This window comes from Rhinopithecus roxellana, chromosome 4, assembly GCF_007565055.1.
Source record: "Rhinopithecus roxellana isolate Shanxi Qingling chromosome 4, ASM756505v1, whole genome shotgun sequence".
NCBI classification, from domain to species: domain Eukaryota; kingdom Metazoa; phylum Chordata; class Mammalia; order Primates; family Cercopithecidae; genus Rhinopithecus; species Rhinopithecus roxellana.
The window spans coordinates 17,630,188-17,645,732 of record NC_044552.1 but is presented as its reverse complement, the minus strand read 5'-3'; the positions used below and the strand labels follow the sequence as shown (position 1 = coordinate 17,645,732).

The 15,545-nt window shown below is 42.0% G+C and overlaps 2 protein-coding genes across 3 annotated transcripts in view; both read left to right on the top strand.

Moving 5' to 3' along the window:
* EXOC2 (exocyst complex component 2) overlaps positions 1-15,545 on the top strand; it is a 199,342-nt gene that overhangs the window by 1,531 nt on the left and 182,266 nt on the right. The window contains exon 1 of one of the 2 annotated variants that reach the window (XM_030928549.1): positions 1,507-1,580. The exons of the other annotated variant lie outside the window; for it this stretch is intronic. The gene's annotated coding sequence lies outside the window, so the exon portion shown is untranslated. Of the gene's footprint in view, positions 1-1,506; positions 1,581-15,545 lie in introns of those variants that run through there. 2 annotated transcript variants of the gene reach the window in all.
* Positions 1-15,545, top strand: part of HUS1B (HUS1 checkpoint clamp component B) — a 35,766-nt gene that overhangs the window by 1,559 nt on the left and 18,662 nt on the right.

Here is a 15,545-nt window from a genome sequence, read left to right as displayed (position 1 = left end):
CAAGGAAGAGAAATGGAAGTGAAGCGTCATGAAGGTTAGTATCCCCATAGTCTTCATGAATAGATTGTGGAGCAGGAAGAAGAGGAGAGATTGTCTCAGGAGTGGCAGAGATGGAAGAGATGGAGGAAGTGAAGGGGAAGTGGGAGATGCAGGCACACTCAGTGCAACTTTTGTTGAAAAAATCTGTGTATAAGTGGACCTGCCTCATTCAAACCCATGTTGCTTAAGGGTCAACTGTATTACTTTTCTAAAAGATGAGTATTAACTTGCTAAGTTCTTAGGAGGCCATTATGTAAGAATCATATGGGAAATGAAGTAGGTAATGAAACAATTTTGCATGGATAGTCTTCTAGCAAAGAACTTTTAATAATTTCTAGTGTCAAGCAGCAGCTAGATTGGGCTATACAGGAAATGCTGGTTACAGAGGTGCCCTCTCGGTTACTTTTCCACTCATTCTCCAGTTTACCCGTTGGAATCTAGCCAGGGTTCCTAGTCCAGCGTCTGCCACATAGAAGGGGCTTAAGTGTTTATTGAATGGATGACTTTTAGGTCACTGTTGAGAGGATTTTGAAACTGGGAAATAACATTCATTGATCACCCTGCTAAGCAGTGTACTAGCTAGGATGTTAATTGTTCTCAGATCCTGGGGAATATGTTCTTGAACCCTCTGGACTGCCTGCTGAAATCACATGGTGGTAGTGTTGACTTCTAATCATGTGCTTTAGAGTATGTTTATATAGTTTAAAATTATTATTGATATGAAGACACAAACTTAAAAGTAATTGTAGGGAAATTATTATGATTTTTTTTTTTTTTTGAGACAGAGTCTGTCTCCCAGGCTGAAGTGCAGTGGTGCGATCTCGGCTCACTGCAAGCTCCACCTCCTGGGTTCACGCCATTCTCCTGCCTCAGCCTTAGTCTTTTACTCCTGCCTTAGTAAAAGACTAAGCTCATTCTGGATCGGGATTAGTTGTAATTATTTTTGTATCTTCAACTCTTACTGTATGCCTGACACATATATTAAAAATCAAATAATATTAGCCTGGATTCATAAGGGGTATTTTTGCCCTCTCAATTAAAGAATAGCTAAGAACTGAACTCTGTAATATTGCGTGTAAGTCCAGCAGAAGCTGAGAGGTGGGAAGGATCCTTTGGGGCTAGAGTAATTGGGAAGCTTTGATGATAAGAGCCTGATGAAGGAAGGTGTGTGACCACCTGGGCTGCACGCCAGGACAAAGGCCCAGAGGCTGGTAAGCGAGTGCATTTTGGATTATGGGTGCCTATTATGTCTTGACTGACAGGCAGAAGAGTTTGGAACTGATTTGTTAGACAGTGTTTTTGTTTTTTGTTTTTTTCCTGGAAAATTATATTAGGCCAGCTCAAAAGCTTCCTGAACATCCATTACCTTAATTCCCTTGGTAGCATTTCAGATTAAAAATACAGCATCCAGTTTGCTTTATTTTTGTTTTTGGGCTTATCAATTTTTCTGTGTGACATTTTCCACAGTAAATCTTGGTGCCAATAATGGAAGGAGCACTGGACACAGGACTGGGGAAGACTGGATTTCAGTTTATGAGAAGGTGAGCTGCTCAGGCTGGATCCAGAGAGCTTCAAGACTAGTGCCTGGCACATCTTAAGCACTCAGAGACAAGTGCAGTGTCGAAGGCCTTTTTTCCCTTTGCTGCTTGCTAACAGTGCCTCTTTCCACAAGGCTGCCCCTTAGTTTCATTTGTAAGCATGGATGAATTTTTAAAGGCCTTTTTTTTTGTTTTAAAGTTTTGTGATTTTGGAGGGTATATGATTTAACTTTCATTGTATTATAATTTTAGCAAAAGACAAGATGAGACAAAAGGCCATGTTTGGCTTTGGTTTAATTTTAATGAGAACCCCATGTGAGTGATGTGATGTATGTCTCAGCAGGAATCAGAAGTCATGCCAGATAGCTCAAATGAAGAAAGGTGCAGAGGGGATTAGGGACTATACAAGGAGTGGTGAGGAGCAATGGGAAGCTAACAGTAGCTGGAAAGGACAGAAGGAGAAAGTAGAGCTGTCTGGAGGAGGGTCCGACTATTGCCAGAGAAGTAGTGCTGGAGGCTGGGAGCACTCAAATCTCTCAGTGTTGGAGCTGGTCCACTTCTGAAATCCAAAGTGCAGGCCTCCCACTGTTTGCTTCTAGTCTCTCCGCTTTCTCAGTCTCACTCACACCCATTGCACCTATCAGGAGCTTCTGTGGTCTTCAGTCACAGTCATGCCAGTGTGCTCGGTTGTGTCGTTGTTCTTCTGTAGCAGCCGCCCGGTGGGTTCTCAGCCTTGGGCAGTCTCAACTCTCTGCCTCCTGTAATGCTTGACCTGAGTTGCTGGGGCCAGCTGGGGAAGTCACAGTATCCAGATCTGTGCCCCTGTAAATCCATGGTCACCAGCTCTGCGGGGCCATCACGGAATCTTCCAGAGTTTTCCTTGTCAGCACCCGCTTCTGATCTCTGCAGAATGTACTTCCAGCATTTTCACACTTTTCAAACCTCTCATCTTTTCACACACTCTTAGCAAGTGGTCTTGCCACCTACATCATAAATAACAGAGACGCAAGTGGAGAATCCCAGGAGCTTCTGCCAAAAACTGTTCCTCTTCCCCCAGTCGCAGTGGAAGAGGCTGTATTTATGCTAAGACCAATCCTCCACCCGGACTGTGGCTCCCATCTGCCCCTGCCTTTGTGAGGACTTCACTCAGGTGTGCATGTCTTACTGAAGGCTTCCTTCTGTTGGCCTTTAAGCGTGCTTAGAGGCAGACAACAATAAAGCAAAACAGAAAAAGTGGAATCCTCCCTTGATTTCACATTGCCCTTTTAAAATTCCTCTCTTTTTCCCTTTCCGGCCACATTTCTTAAAATAGTTGTTTGTAGCCAAGTTCTCACCCATCCCAGTGCTGTCTGGTTTCAGCTACGATCACTCTACTGAAGACCAAAGTCATTCTTGAGCTCCTGGTCACAAAATCTTGTTCCTGTCATTTCCTCAGGGTAGTGCCTGGGACGTAGCAAGTGTATAGTAGACATTTATTTGACTGAATAAATCCAAGGATGTTTCCTTATCACAGCCCTAGTGTATCTGTTTTTCTGGGGTATAGGAGTCCAACACTGTCATCTTTTGAGGATCTGGGTGACTAGTCATTGCATCACAAATCTTATTGATGGACTAGGTAAAGATAGAAATAAGTGTTATTTGAGGATACGTTCAGTAGCTCAATGCCTGTAATCCCAGCACTTTGAGAGGCCGAGGTGGAAGGATAGCTTGAGCCCAGGAGTTTGAGACCAGCCTGGGCAACATAGTGAGACCCGTTTTCTACAAAAATTACAAAAAATTTAGCCAAGTGTGGTGGCACACGTCTGTGGTCCCAGTTACTCAGGAGGCTGAGGTGGAAGGGTCACTTGAGCCTGGATCACCTGAGGCTGCAGTGAGCCATGATTGCACCACCACACTCCAGCAGCCTGGGTGACTGAGTGAGACCCTGTCTCAACAACAACAACAACAAGGAATATTACTTGATAATGATTTCTTCAATCTTGTTCAGGCAGTGTGTCTTTCTGGGAAAACAAAACCCTGACATGATATTTTCTGAAAAACTATACTTCCTAAAATACTAAGAATTAATGTTTTTATCTATCCATGTAGATCTAGTAGACTAGTAGGACGTTGGGTACTACTGGCAATAGATTTGTGAATAAATAATGCTATACTCTCACGTGAAACTCTTGTTTTCCTAGTAAGTAGTGTATCTTCTTTGAAGTTTCTGTCTTCATTTATTTGTTGGGGGCGGGGGAGAGGGATGAGTTTGCACTGACCTGGTTCAATTTTGACATGTCATCCATGTCCAGGTGGCATTGGTTGGAAGTCCAGCCACCTTTAGACCTGCAGCCTTTGCCTGTGCAACATCGTGACAGTCCTTGTCCTCTAGGAGGAGACTTGGCATACTAAGGCAGAGGGCTTTATGGTTCCTGGGGAATAAAGGAGACCTCTGAGTAACTCTTCCAATTAAGACAGAATCCAGTGCTTGTTTTATGAGAATAGCCGAGTAATCCAGTATTTATGTAGCATGTCTTTTATATGGGGGCTCTGAGAGCTAAGTGGTCAGGCGTTCCCTGTATACTTGTCTGGCTTCCAGTATTGCTTCCTAGTCATCTCAAGCGCATTCTCGTCCCCTTAATCCCTTACCTCCAAACTTTGTAGTGGGAGGGAAGGTCTTTATTCCCATTCCCCAAATAAATAAATACAAATCAAGTGTCATTTATCAGTTATATGGTTTAAATTGTTGGATTATTTTCCCAAAAGAATTAATATATAAACAAATATGCTTTCATTTGAAACCGTAGATAGTAGTTCATTTATTTTTGTTTGTAGAGGTAGGGAAGGGAAAAAAGGATAAAAAGAGGTCCAGGAGGCCGGGCGCGGTGGCCCACACCTGTAATCCCAGCTCTCTGGGAGGCCAAGGAGGGTGGATCTCGAGGTCAGGAGTTTGAGACCATCCTGGCCAACATGATGAAACCCTGTCTCTACTAAAAGTACAAAAAAATTAGCTGGGCATGGTGGCGCATGCCTGTAATCCCAGCTACTTGGGAGGCTGAGGCAGGAGAATCACTTGAACCAAGGAGTCAGAGGTTGCAGTGAGCCCCTCTGCACTTCAGCCTGGCGACAGAGCGAGACTCCATCTCAAAAGAAAGAGGTCCAGGAAAGCAGGATACGTGACCTCTTACCTGTTCAGTCCTTCCCTTCCGCAGATGGCCCTTCTGAGACCCAGCGAGTCTTCAGCCTCTTCTCAGGCCCTAACTCTATACAATTTGGACCCCATGGGTTCTTTCAGATCGGTGCATGATTGTATTTTTGTTAACCATGATTTGGGGATGGAGCAGGAGGAACAAGATGATTAATTTGGAAAACTGGATTGCAGAGTTCATGACCCTGTCTCTGAGACTTGTCCCAGTGTGTGCTGTTACATGGTAGAATTTGTGGCAGTGCTGACGTAACTTGCTCTTGATCTCACTCAGGAAGAATGGAGTCTGTGTTTACGGAGAACTGAAGAAGAAAATCACCATTTTCCCAAACTCTTTTCCCGATATCTCTGGGCCATCCCTTTGGGTCCAGCCCAGCCCAGCCCAGTGGGGATGAGTCTGTCTTAGGGTAGGTTGGGCCTGATTCTAGAACGATTGGGTGAGTTCTCTACTTTGATTACATTTTAGGGTGCCCTGAGAGTCTGTCTAACTTTACTGTTGAAACTCACTAGGCAACTCTGCAACAGCATTCTTCTGGGGTCCTCTGGACCTGAGATGGTTCTGGACAGGTGGTTCTGGACAGGTGGTTCTGGACAGGTAGAGCTACTGAGATTCTGCTCCATTTGTTCCCTGGTGATGCCAGTGCTGCCAGGTTGAGTCATATGTGGGGAAGGGTGGACGTTTGGGAGGGTTTTTTTTTTTAATGATTGTGGGGAAAATCACCTTTCTATAGTCTGATCTGTTAGGGAAATAGTGTTTTAACATCATGAGGCCTTCCGTAGCCTGTTGAGTAGAGATTATCCTAGTCTTCAGTGAGTCAGAACTTCTGTATTTTTCCGGTTCCTGGCCTTCTCTAGCTGAGAAGAGCATCTGGGAGCAGGACAAGGTGAGACTGTGATCACTCATTTTGTTCAGATTTCTTGTCTGCTATTGAAATTAGGGAAACTCTTCTTTACTGAATAGTAAATAGTACTGCTTTTATGATTCTAAAACTACTTTCATTGGTGGTTTCATTTTCTGATTTTTTTCTTTATATTATTACTGCTTTTTTCTATGTATTTTTAGTCTGAAGTTCTGTGAAAAATAACAGCTTGCTGTCTTTTGTTCTAGAAGTAAATATTTTGGAAAATTAAAATTGTGCCACAGTTTTAATTTGAGATATTAAATATGGGAAAATTACAGAACTAACATTTTCTGACTTCTGTTGCAGAAAACACTTCAAATCCATCCATGTGTGCGTCATTAAAGGAAAAGAGGCAGATGGTTTAAAATTAATATAGTACATCTATAAGGAAAATGTATTTACTGAAGTGTACAGTATAAATTATAAGAAAATGTGGCCTTTTGTCTTGATTTCAGTGAAATGCTTTTGTAGTGGTAATTTTCTCTTTTGCCCTGTGATGGATAGGAGGTTAATTGATGTTAAATGGATGCTCTGTTAGTCCTTCATCAGCTACTAAATTGGTATGGGGGAGTACAGGTCAAGACTGCACAAGGCCATGACCAGCTTGTTTTCTCAGGGAGGTTTATGGATTCCACCGCGCCCCCTTCTCCAAACCACACATCACTCTCTCCAGCTGCACACAGCGAAGACTCTCCTGTCTCCCTCCCCCCTTCCTGCGGTGCTGTCTCCCCTCCCTAACCTCATCCTTCTCCCTCTCTGGGCTGCTGCAGAGTGACAGCTTGTAGACGTTGCGTGCGAGTGAGTTCAGCTGGCGCTGTGTGGTCTGAGTGTGTGGTCTCCCGCTCAGCGGAGAGGCTGCTAACACGGTGGAAGAGAGCGAGAGCAATACTGTTTACTTTAATTTATTTCGGATGCCGGAATTGTGCCCAGAGTTTCTCCGAAGCTTGATTCTGTAGCGAGCAGCTTCAATCCCTCGCAGCTGTGGTGCGTTCTGAACTCTGCGCTGTCCTCTCCTGACAGGCACTTTCCATAGCATCTGCCTGCTTAATCCCTCGCGGCTCAGAAATGTTAACGGCACTGTTGAGTGCTGTGATTATTTTGCTTTCACTATGTTAAGATTTATGGCCTTCGAGAAGTTTCTTTTGAGATAGACCTGGAGAAGTAAAGCAGAATTTGCAAGATCAGTGACAAAGTTGATGTATTTTTGGAAATTGGAAAAGCTATTATACAAAATTTGGGTCAAATTAATCCAACTTTGCTCATGTAAAAGAACTTCGGAGTTAGTGACATCCTGTCATGTTTAACAATTTTAATGAAATTAGCCAATTTAAGCTGACGGTTGGTTTCTTGACCTTTTCTGGAACTCTGCATTGATGTTGGCATGCCTGTTTACCATAGTTATTATATTTGTCAGCAGTGATATTGGTTTATTTCATCCTAAAGGTTTGACAAGTTGAGACAAATGAAACTTTGTTTTTATGTAATAGTATAAATTTAGGAGAATATCTTTTTATCCAATCCTTTTATTATGAATAGCTTAGTAATATTTTCTTGATTTTGTTCCTCTCTCACTCCTGAACATTCTTGTTGAGATGGTCAAGTATTTTGTTATTTGAGTAAACATATGTAGACTCTTGATATCACTTGGGATTTTGCATTGTTTAGCTTCTTTGTTTTCATGTCTTCCTGGCAGTCTTGTTGGAATGGAGTTGGTGGTATTGATGTTTGTCAAGGATTAGAAAGTCTAGGCCACTCACATCTTCCCGCAAGGTCAATCTGTTGAGTTTGGAGTGGTTCTGCTGCTTTTTTTGCTACTCTTCATGCTGGGTTTCAATACCTGAGCTCTGTTTTCATCACTATGAGGGTAAAGCTTTCTCCTACCCACCTTGTACCTTTTCACTCCTGGCCCTAGTTTACTTTAGCCTCAACTAATCTGGAATCAGACTTCAGGAATGGAGTCATGCTGGGTACTTTTTAAAAAATGATATCATCTTGTATTTCCTTTTGTGCTACATTTTTTGGGGTTCTGTGTTTATGGTGCTGATGATGTTAAACTAATGTTCAGAGGAATTCTGAAGCACAGTTATTCACAAAGTTGAACAACCATCACCATTGTCTAAGTCCAGAACAGTTTCATCACACCCAAAGAAAACCCTGAATCCATTATCAATCTTTTCCCACTTTCTGCCTCCATGGATTTACCTATTTTGAACTTTCATATAAGTGGAATCATATATGTGGCTTTTATGTCAATTATGGCAAAATACATGCATAGTATTATTAGTCATTACCCTATGACTTTTACCTAGGAAGTGAAAATTCTTTGGAGAGAGAGAGAGGAAAAAATACTGATAAATGATAGTTATAGTCAAGTAATCATGTGTGGAAATGAACTTGTATTTTAGAAACTTGGGGCCGGGCGCGGTGGCTCACACCTGTAATCCCAGCACTTTGGGAGGCCGAGACGGGGGGATCACAAGGTCAGGGGATCTAGACCATCCTGGCTAATATGGAGAAACCCTGTCTTTACTAAGAATACAAAAAAATTAGCTGGGCATGGTAGCGGGCGCCTGTAGTTCCAGCTATTCAGGAGGCTGAGGCAGAAGAATGGCATGAACCCGGAAGGCAGAGCTTGCAGTGAGCCGAGACTACGCCACCGCACTCCAGCCCGGGTGACAGAGCGAGACTCCATCTCAGAAAAAAAAAAAAAAAAAAGAAACTCGGAAATATTTAGTAGGAACTGTGGAATACTCAAGGCTTGTGTTGGATAGAAGTGCCCTCTGTGTGACTGGCTGTTAGCCATCAGCACTTTCCTGCAGTGCTCTGTCATGCAGGTTCCTGTTCCCACCCCTTCTGAAGTTTCACCAGTGCCAGTGCTCATTGGTTGTTTAAAATTTGATGTGGAACTCTCAGTGAATAAATCCTGATTGAACAGATTCCCTCCATTTCTACCTTAGCTTTTGCTGGGCAGAATCCTCCAGGAGTTAACAGTGAGCAGGAAAAGGACCAGGGTTTTGCTCTCTGGTAACCAAACTGGGAACTGTCCTCCGAGAGCAGTTGATTCTCTTGCAAACGCAGAGAAGCAGAGTGTCCAGAGAACCCCAGTGCCTTGACAGCACTTTAAAAATCGTATTTCCGAATGCTTTTCTGTTCAAAACAGGTTTATCTTTAAGAAAAAGATTGCTACCTTTATTTGGGCTTTTCTTTAGAACTGAAAAGTCAGAATTGTTTTACTTATTCTCAGTACTATCCCATTCTCTTTTATGGCTGGATTTTTTAAATGGAAAAGTCAAGCTTAAATGAGTTTTGGCGTAGTTTTTGTAGGACTAAAGGATAGTTGAAAAACAAGTTTTTCTGGTAGCTTTCATTGTGAATATCTTAGTAATATTTTAAAATTTGTTAGGCGCAAAATTCACTTTGGTTTAAACATTTAAAATACTTTTTTGGTGGGGGAGAAAGGAGACACAGCATCAAAGATCTGCACCTACAAATTAGAAGCTCTGGATTTCGTGTAGCTCTGTGTGGGAGCAGTAATAGAATATCACACTTTTCACTTCTCGGGCCTTTCAGTTAAAGGTCAGATTTGAACTGGGCCTCTTGTCACCCAAACGTGACCCATAGGAAAGGAGTTGTTCTGCTCCGATGTTTAGTTAATTTGGATTTATCTCATTGTTTTCCTTGGTGTGAATTGTATTGAAGATCAAGAGAAACTGTCACGGGTTGCTTGTAACCTTTTAGGATGCAGTTAGGGTGCTCGGTTTTTTACAGTGGTGTCGGCAGTTGCTATTGTGACCAGATTTATTGGTTTAAAAGACAGTGCATGGCACACAGTACAGAATCAAGGAGTGGCATCTGTCCTGTGAAACAAATCTAACTGACACCCCTCTCAGAAGCCACATCTTATAGCTTCTTATGGCAGGAATTTCACACAGCCTTTGAGGTCTCTGCTGCCGTTGTTGAGGAGAAGAAAGAAAAGCCCTTCCAGAGAGCCCATGCATCCGCCGGTCCGGTCAGCCCAGCCACCGTTTCACTGAGTGTCTGGCACTGGACTAGACACAAGGAGTGCAGAAAGAACATGACGACGAGCGAGGCAAGCCCACGGAAGATGACTGTCAGAGAGCTTGGCACAGTAGTTTTTTTTTCTTCCCTTTTTCTTTAATGTAAAGGATACTGTTATTTGTTATAATCACTTTCTTAAGACAGTTAATTTACAGGAGAAATGGGCAACCCCCCAGCCCAAAAAATGCATATAACTCAGAGCTGCCAGAGGAAGCCTCATGTGGTCAGCATTCTTAAGGAGGCCCTCGGCTGCCTGGATCTGCAGCCAGCAGCTGCCCTGCAGTGCTCTGGAAATGGGCTTTTCTGTGTGGTCTAAGGCCTACCTACATCTCTAAAACATGTGTATACACACTTACTGCCACAGGGAAGGCAATATAAAAATATTTAAAAACACAGTTTCCCTGGCCCCTCCACCCTTCTCCAATCTCATTCTCAGGATAATTCACCCCTGGTGTGCATCCTTCTAGCTCTTTCTCTGTATTCCTGTAAACATAGGCCCTTGTTTGTATAAAGGTAGCTTTTCTTCTTCTTTTAAATAGAAACATTGATTGGGTCTTGATTCTAACACATCAACTCCAAAATAACTTTTAGACCATATGGAAAGTTGAGCGAGGACTGGGCGCAATGTCATTTGTAGAGATACAAACTAAATCCTTTACTACGAGTGAAATGATACAACGCTTGAAAGAGCTCCCTCAACAAACAACCTAAAAGTGTGTTGAGGAGGAGAGGCAGCTAAAACAAGAGACAGAATGTTGAAGCTGGGTGATGGGAACTTGGAGGTTCCTTATGCTAGTCTTTCTTCTTTTATGTATATATAAGGTTTCCATAATAAATACTAAAAAAAAAAAAAAAAAAAAAAAGTCATCCGGAGAATAGCGTAGAGCAAGGGCCTGGTTTTGAATCCCACCTCTTTCACTTAATAGCTGCGATTTTTGACAAGCTGTTTAATCTCTAATAATCATACCCTTGTTAATAAAACCGTTTGGCATTTTAGAATACTTCCGTCTAGAAACTTTTTCTGTACATCTGTCTATTCACACCTATCTGCCTGTTTATTTAGACGTATGTCCATTTTACTAGTTTGTCGTAAGCATTCTCTTGGTCTCGCATGTTCTTCATAATGTTTCGCTGGCTGCGTAATGTTTCCTTGACTGAACCTTCACATTGTACTGATGTTTTGGTGGATGTTTCCATTGTTTCCCCCCCTTGCTGTCATACGTTTTTGCAGTCACGGGAATCTTCATGCCTAGTAACAGTCCTCATGGTTTGAATGACGTCAGTCGTCGTTCACCCTTCAAGAACACGTTTTGAGTCAAAGTGCGGAAGCACAGCGAAGGCTTTGGCGCATGTGATCGAATTATTTTTCAGAGTATTGGAACCGTTTGTGCTGCTGCCGGCGACGCGTGCGAGCTGTGTGCAGAATCAGCTGACGACGATGATCCTTTCAGATCATCTTAAATAGCTTGTGTTGTTAATAGGCCGGCAGTGGAACCTCCGTGTCAGTTGGCGTTTCTCCGAGGCTGGGTTTTGTCCATTTGTTGGTTGGTTGGTTGCATCTCCTCTGTTGTGAACTATAAGCTTATACCGTCTCTATTTTTTTTTTTTTTTTGAAGCTCTTGGTGTTTTCTGGATTGATGTTTGTCAGCTGTTTATATAATAAGTTATTTGTATTTTGACATTTTGAGTATTTTTGCAGACTTCCTGTCAGCTGTTTATATAGTAAAGTTATTTGTATTTTGACATTTTGAGTATTTTTGCAGACTTCCTGTTTGGCTTTTAGAGCTGTTGTCTTTTATTTGGTAACTTACAGAAGGTGTGTGTTTCTTTATGGCCAAGAACTTAGTGTGCTCACCGTTGAGATTTTTCTTTCAAGGCCAGATGTTGTCCTGCCACCCCGACAGCTGTAGTATGCACTTGTTTTATGTTCTTCTAGGTTTTTTTAAATATATATATAATTAAGATTATATGTATGTTTGGCTTTTCAAATCACCAGGAATTCTTTAACCGTATAGATGTTTGAAGTTATGTAAGCAAGAACATTGTGCTTTTGGACTGTGACTGAAACATTTCTGGGATTGGAGTTAATATGCTAAAAATTAAGAGGCAAGAAAATAAAGCAGTTGTTTGTTTAGAATAAAATTCAGCTTAATCTTTGACTGTCCTGACTACAGCCCATCATCAGTGTTTGGAGTTTTCCCACCGTGGTACGTACTGCAGTGCTGTGGCTTTAAGGAAGCGCCTTCCCCACTTGCCCTGGAGCCCCGTGCCCTGGTGCTGGGAGATCATCACGGTGTGTACTGTTACTGTTTTGTGTCAGGCCTCTCTGCCTGCTGCTTTCATCTTTCTTAAGTTACGCAGCACAAATCTTAAAATGTTTCTCTATTTTCTCTAACTAAAATACTTTCTACCTTAAAATAATTGAAGGCCGTTCTCCTCCTTGCTCCCCCAGTCTCTGGCATGGCAGCACAGCCGATGACCCACCTGGCCCACGAATTCATTTACAGTTAGTTTTTGACGCGTGAATGGTAGCAATACTATGTTACTTTTATTTTGGGCTTTAAAGTTTGCAGAGATCTTTGGTACACATGATTCCATTTAATCCTTACAGGATTCCTGTGAATTTAGTTATTATTCCTGTTTTAAGATGAGAAAACTGATAGAAATTAAAGGGACCTGAATAAATCATATGTTAGGGTTTGAATTTCTGCTTCTGAGTCTTGGTTGAGTGTCTTTTCTGCCTCTCCATAGCTGAGCAATTGGATTTGTCTGGCAAAAGTGTGGTGTTAATGACCCCAGCGTGCTTTACCCAGTATTGGTCAGGCCACTTGGCACCGATCAAACACTGTTGGTCACGTCCTTCGTGCCAGGTAGCATCTCTCATTGCATGCTCATGGTCACACTGAAGAACGGGTCAGGGAGGCAGGCACTTCCGGGAAAACAGTTCTTTTGGAGGACCCTTTTCATATGTGAAGGACAACGTGAAGAGGGTGTGTGTGTGTGTGTGTGTGTGTGTGTGTGTGTGTGAGAGAGAGAGAGAGAGAGAGAGACAGAGAGAGAGAGTGATTGTAAGCACAGCCCCTGAGGCAAACTGCCTGCATGTGATTCCTGCTGTGATAGTTATTGGTTGTGGAGTATTGGACAAAGTATTTAATGAGCCATCCTCATAGGGGAGTTTTGAGAATTAAAAGTTATTGCATGGCAAGAACATAGAAAAGTGCCTGGATAAGGCCAGGCACAGTGGCTCACGCCTGTAATTCCAGCACTGTGGGAGGCCGAGGCAGGCAGATCACGAGGTCAGGAATTTGAGAACAGCCTGATCAACATGGTGAAACCCCTTCTCTACTAAAAGTACAAAAATTAGTCGGGCGTGGTGGCACACGCCTGTTATTCCAGCTACTCAGGAGGCTGAGGCAGGAGAACTGCTTGAACCCAGGAGGCAGACTCCGTCTCAAAAAAAAAAAGGACCTGGATAAGTCATCGATGTTTGCTTAATATCTAAGTTATATTATCTGTTGATGGATGACTAGTTGTGTCCTAATGTAATTTGTCTTGTTTCTGATTTTATATTGAAAAATATTTTAAATAAAGGCAAGAGCCATGTGTATTCCTACATATACCACCTCAAATGCTAACTGTGCAGTAAACACAAAAACTTTAACCCACTAATGAAGGGGTTAGAATCCCCATAAAGTATAATATGGGAAACCACAGAGTCACCAGATGAACCTGTCCTCTCCGTAATGTTGAAGAGGTTTGAAGCAATGGGTTGATGTGGCACCCATTTCTTTTAGAATGGAGAACACATCTGTTCGAGCACTCCTGAGTGTCTGCACACGTTCACTGACCTTCCTTGATGATTTGAATAAATGAACAAAAAGAAAAGCAAAAAACAATGCTATTACCATGACCAGTTCCCCCTAAAGTACTTAAAGGAGTTGAGAATTTCGAAATGTTTTTTGCTTTGTTTCCTCCACCCCCAGCCTGAGAGTCTCTTTTTTTGGTGAAGAGGGAGAATTAGTATTGAGTCACAGTGGCTCAGAAAGGTTCAAAAGGGAAGACTTTTAAAATGTAGGTTTTATTATCATCTGGGTAGGGTGAGGCCAACAGAGCAGGATACGATTGTTGTTGAAAACTGTGTTACTCCCAGTTCCAAGAAGGTGGGCAAGCCGTATCCCACAGGAAGCACTGGGGGTGGGTCAGGAGGCAGAGGGAGCGAGGGGAAAGCATGGGCCAGACGCTTTGTTGTGGTTTTCACAGGAAGGAATGGCCAGGCAGGGTAGGCAAGCTGAGCGAGTTTAGGATTGGGTCATTTGAATAATTTTTTGGAGGGCTCTGGGCTGTAGGAATGGTCCCTAGTTGGCTGGCACCCGGGGTATGTAGGGCTGGGGGCAGTGTCCCTGACTGGAGGAGCCTAATTGAAGATGGGTACTCAGTCCAGGCAAGTAGTTTGTGACCTCTGGGAATTAGCCAGTTCTCAGAGGGGCAGTCCCTTCCCTGGTCCACAGCCTCCAAAATGTCAAAGCATCATAAAGCACTGAAAACAAACAAACAAACAAACATGGTTAATACAAGGGCCAGGCCTTTTTGTACCACAGCTTCAGGATTTAGTAGCAGAGAGGAGAAAAGATCAGTACAGTAGTTTCTTATTGCCAAGGAGAAGAGGCATGAATTTGATCTAGAAAAGAATATGAGAGAAAGCCTTTACAGTAGCTTACTCATTTCTCCCAGCAATTTTTGAAATTATTGTGTTTTGCACATTTTCTTTTTTTCCACTATAGCTTACCCTCATTATTACTGCAAGGCTTTGATAAGTGTTCACAGTTCATATTTAGTACAAGGTAATGTTTTTTAACCGAGTACGTGAACTTTTTTGAGGAAACATGATCCAAAGGCTAGCTAGCTAAAAGAACAAATAAATAAGCCATTTCCAAGGCTCAACAAATTCTGTCTTTATTATTTTTTATAGAATTATTGAGGGAAAGGAAGTAATCATGTCAGCAGTCTTTATCATTCATTTGGAACCACTTGTTCTGTAATTATCATGGCAATAAAAAACTCATTTTGGCCTTATCTATTTTGGTATAATGATTCAAATTTGGCTAATTGCACGTGAATTATAATCAATTTGGTATTTTCGCTTAATTTCTAGCTCAGAGTTTGTTCTGTTGTTCTTTGAACCAAGCATAGTAATGTAAAATTTGATTAAATGTGTTGGTAGTTCTCAGTTGCTCGTTTTTGGATTATGAGGAGTTTGGCGAGTTTGCAGTCACACCTCGCTTGGTTGCAGTTTGCTTTATTGTGCCTTGTAGATACTGCATTTCACAGATAATGCTTGTTTAAAAAAAAACAAAATGAAGTGTGTGGTGACCCTGTGTTTAAGCAAGTGTGTCAGCATCATTTTTTCCAACAGTGTGTGCCCACTTCATGTCTCTGTGTCACATTTTGGTATTTCTGGCAATATTTCATACTTTTTAATTATCATATTTTCAAGTTCAGTTGTGTTTCATATTGGGAAGGCAAATACAGATGAGAAAGATCCCTGCCAGCATAGTAAAAATTTATATATGTTTTTTGAGTTTTGCGGTGTAAGTCTGATTTGTTTGGAGATTTCCTCGAGGCAGAACCCCTCGTTACTGATGGCATCTAGTAAATGGGGCCTTGGTGCACTAGGCTGTACTTTTGAAAACATAGATCTCCAAATCTGTACTATTAGAAAAATTTTGCTCCTTCTCACCCTAAGGAATCTGTTATTCCAAGAAATAGAGATCTTTTCTATTTCCAGATAGTTTAAAAAGTGTACTTTATATTTCTGAATAAATG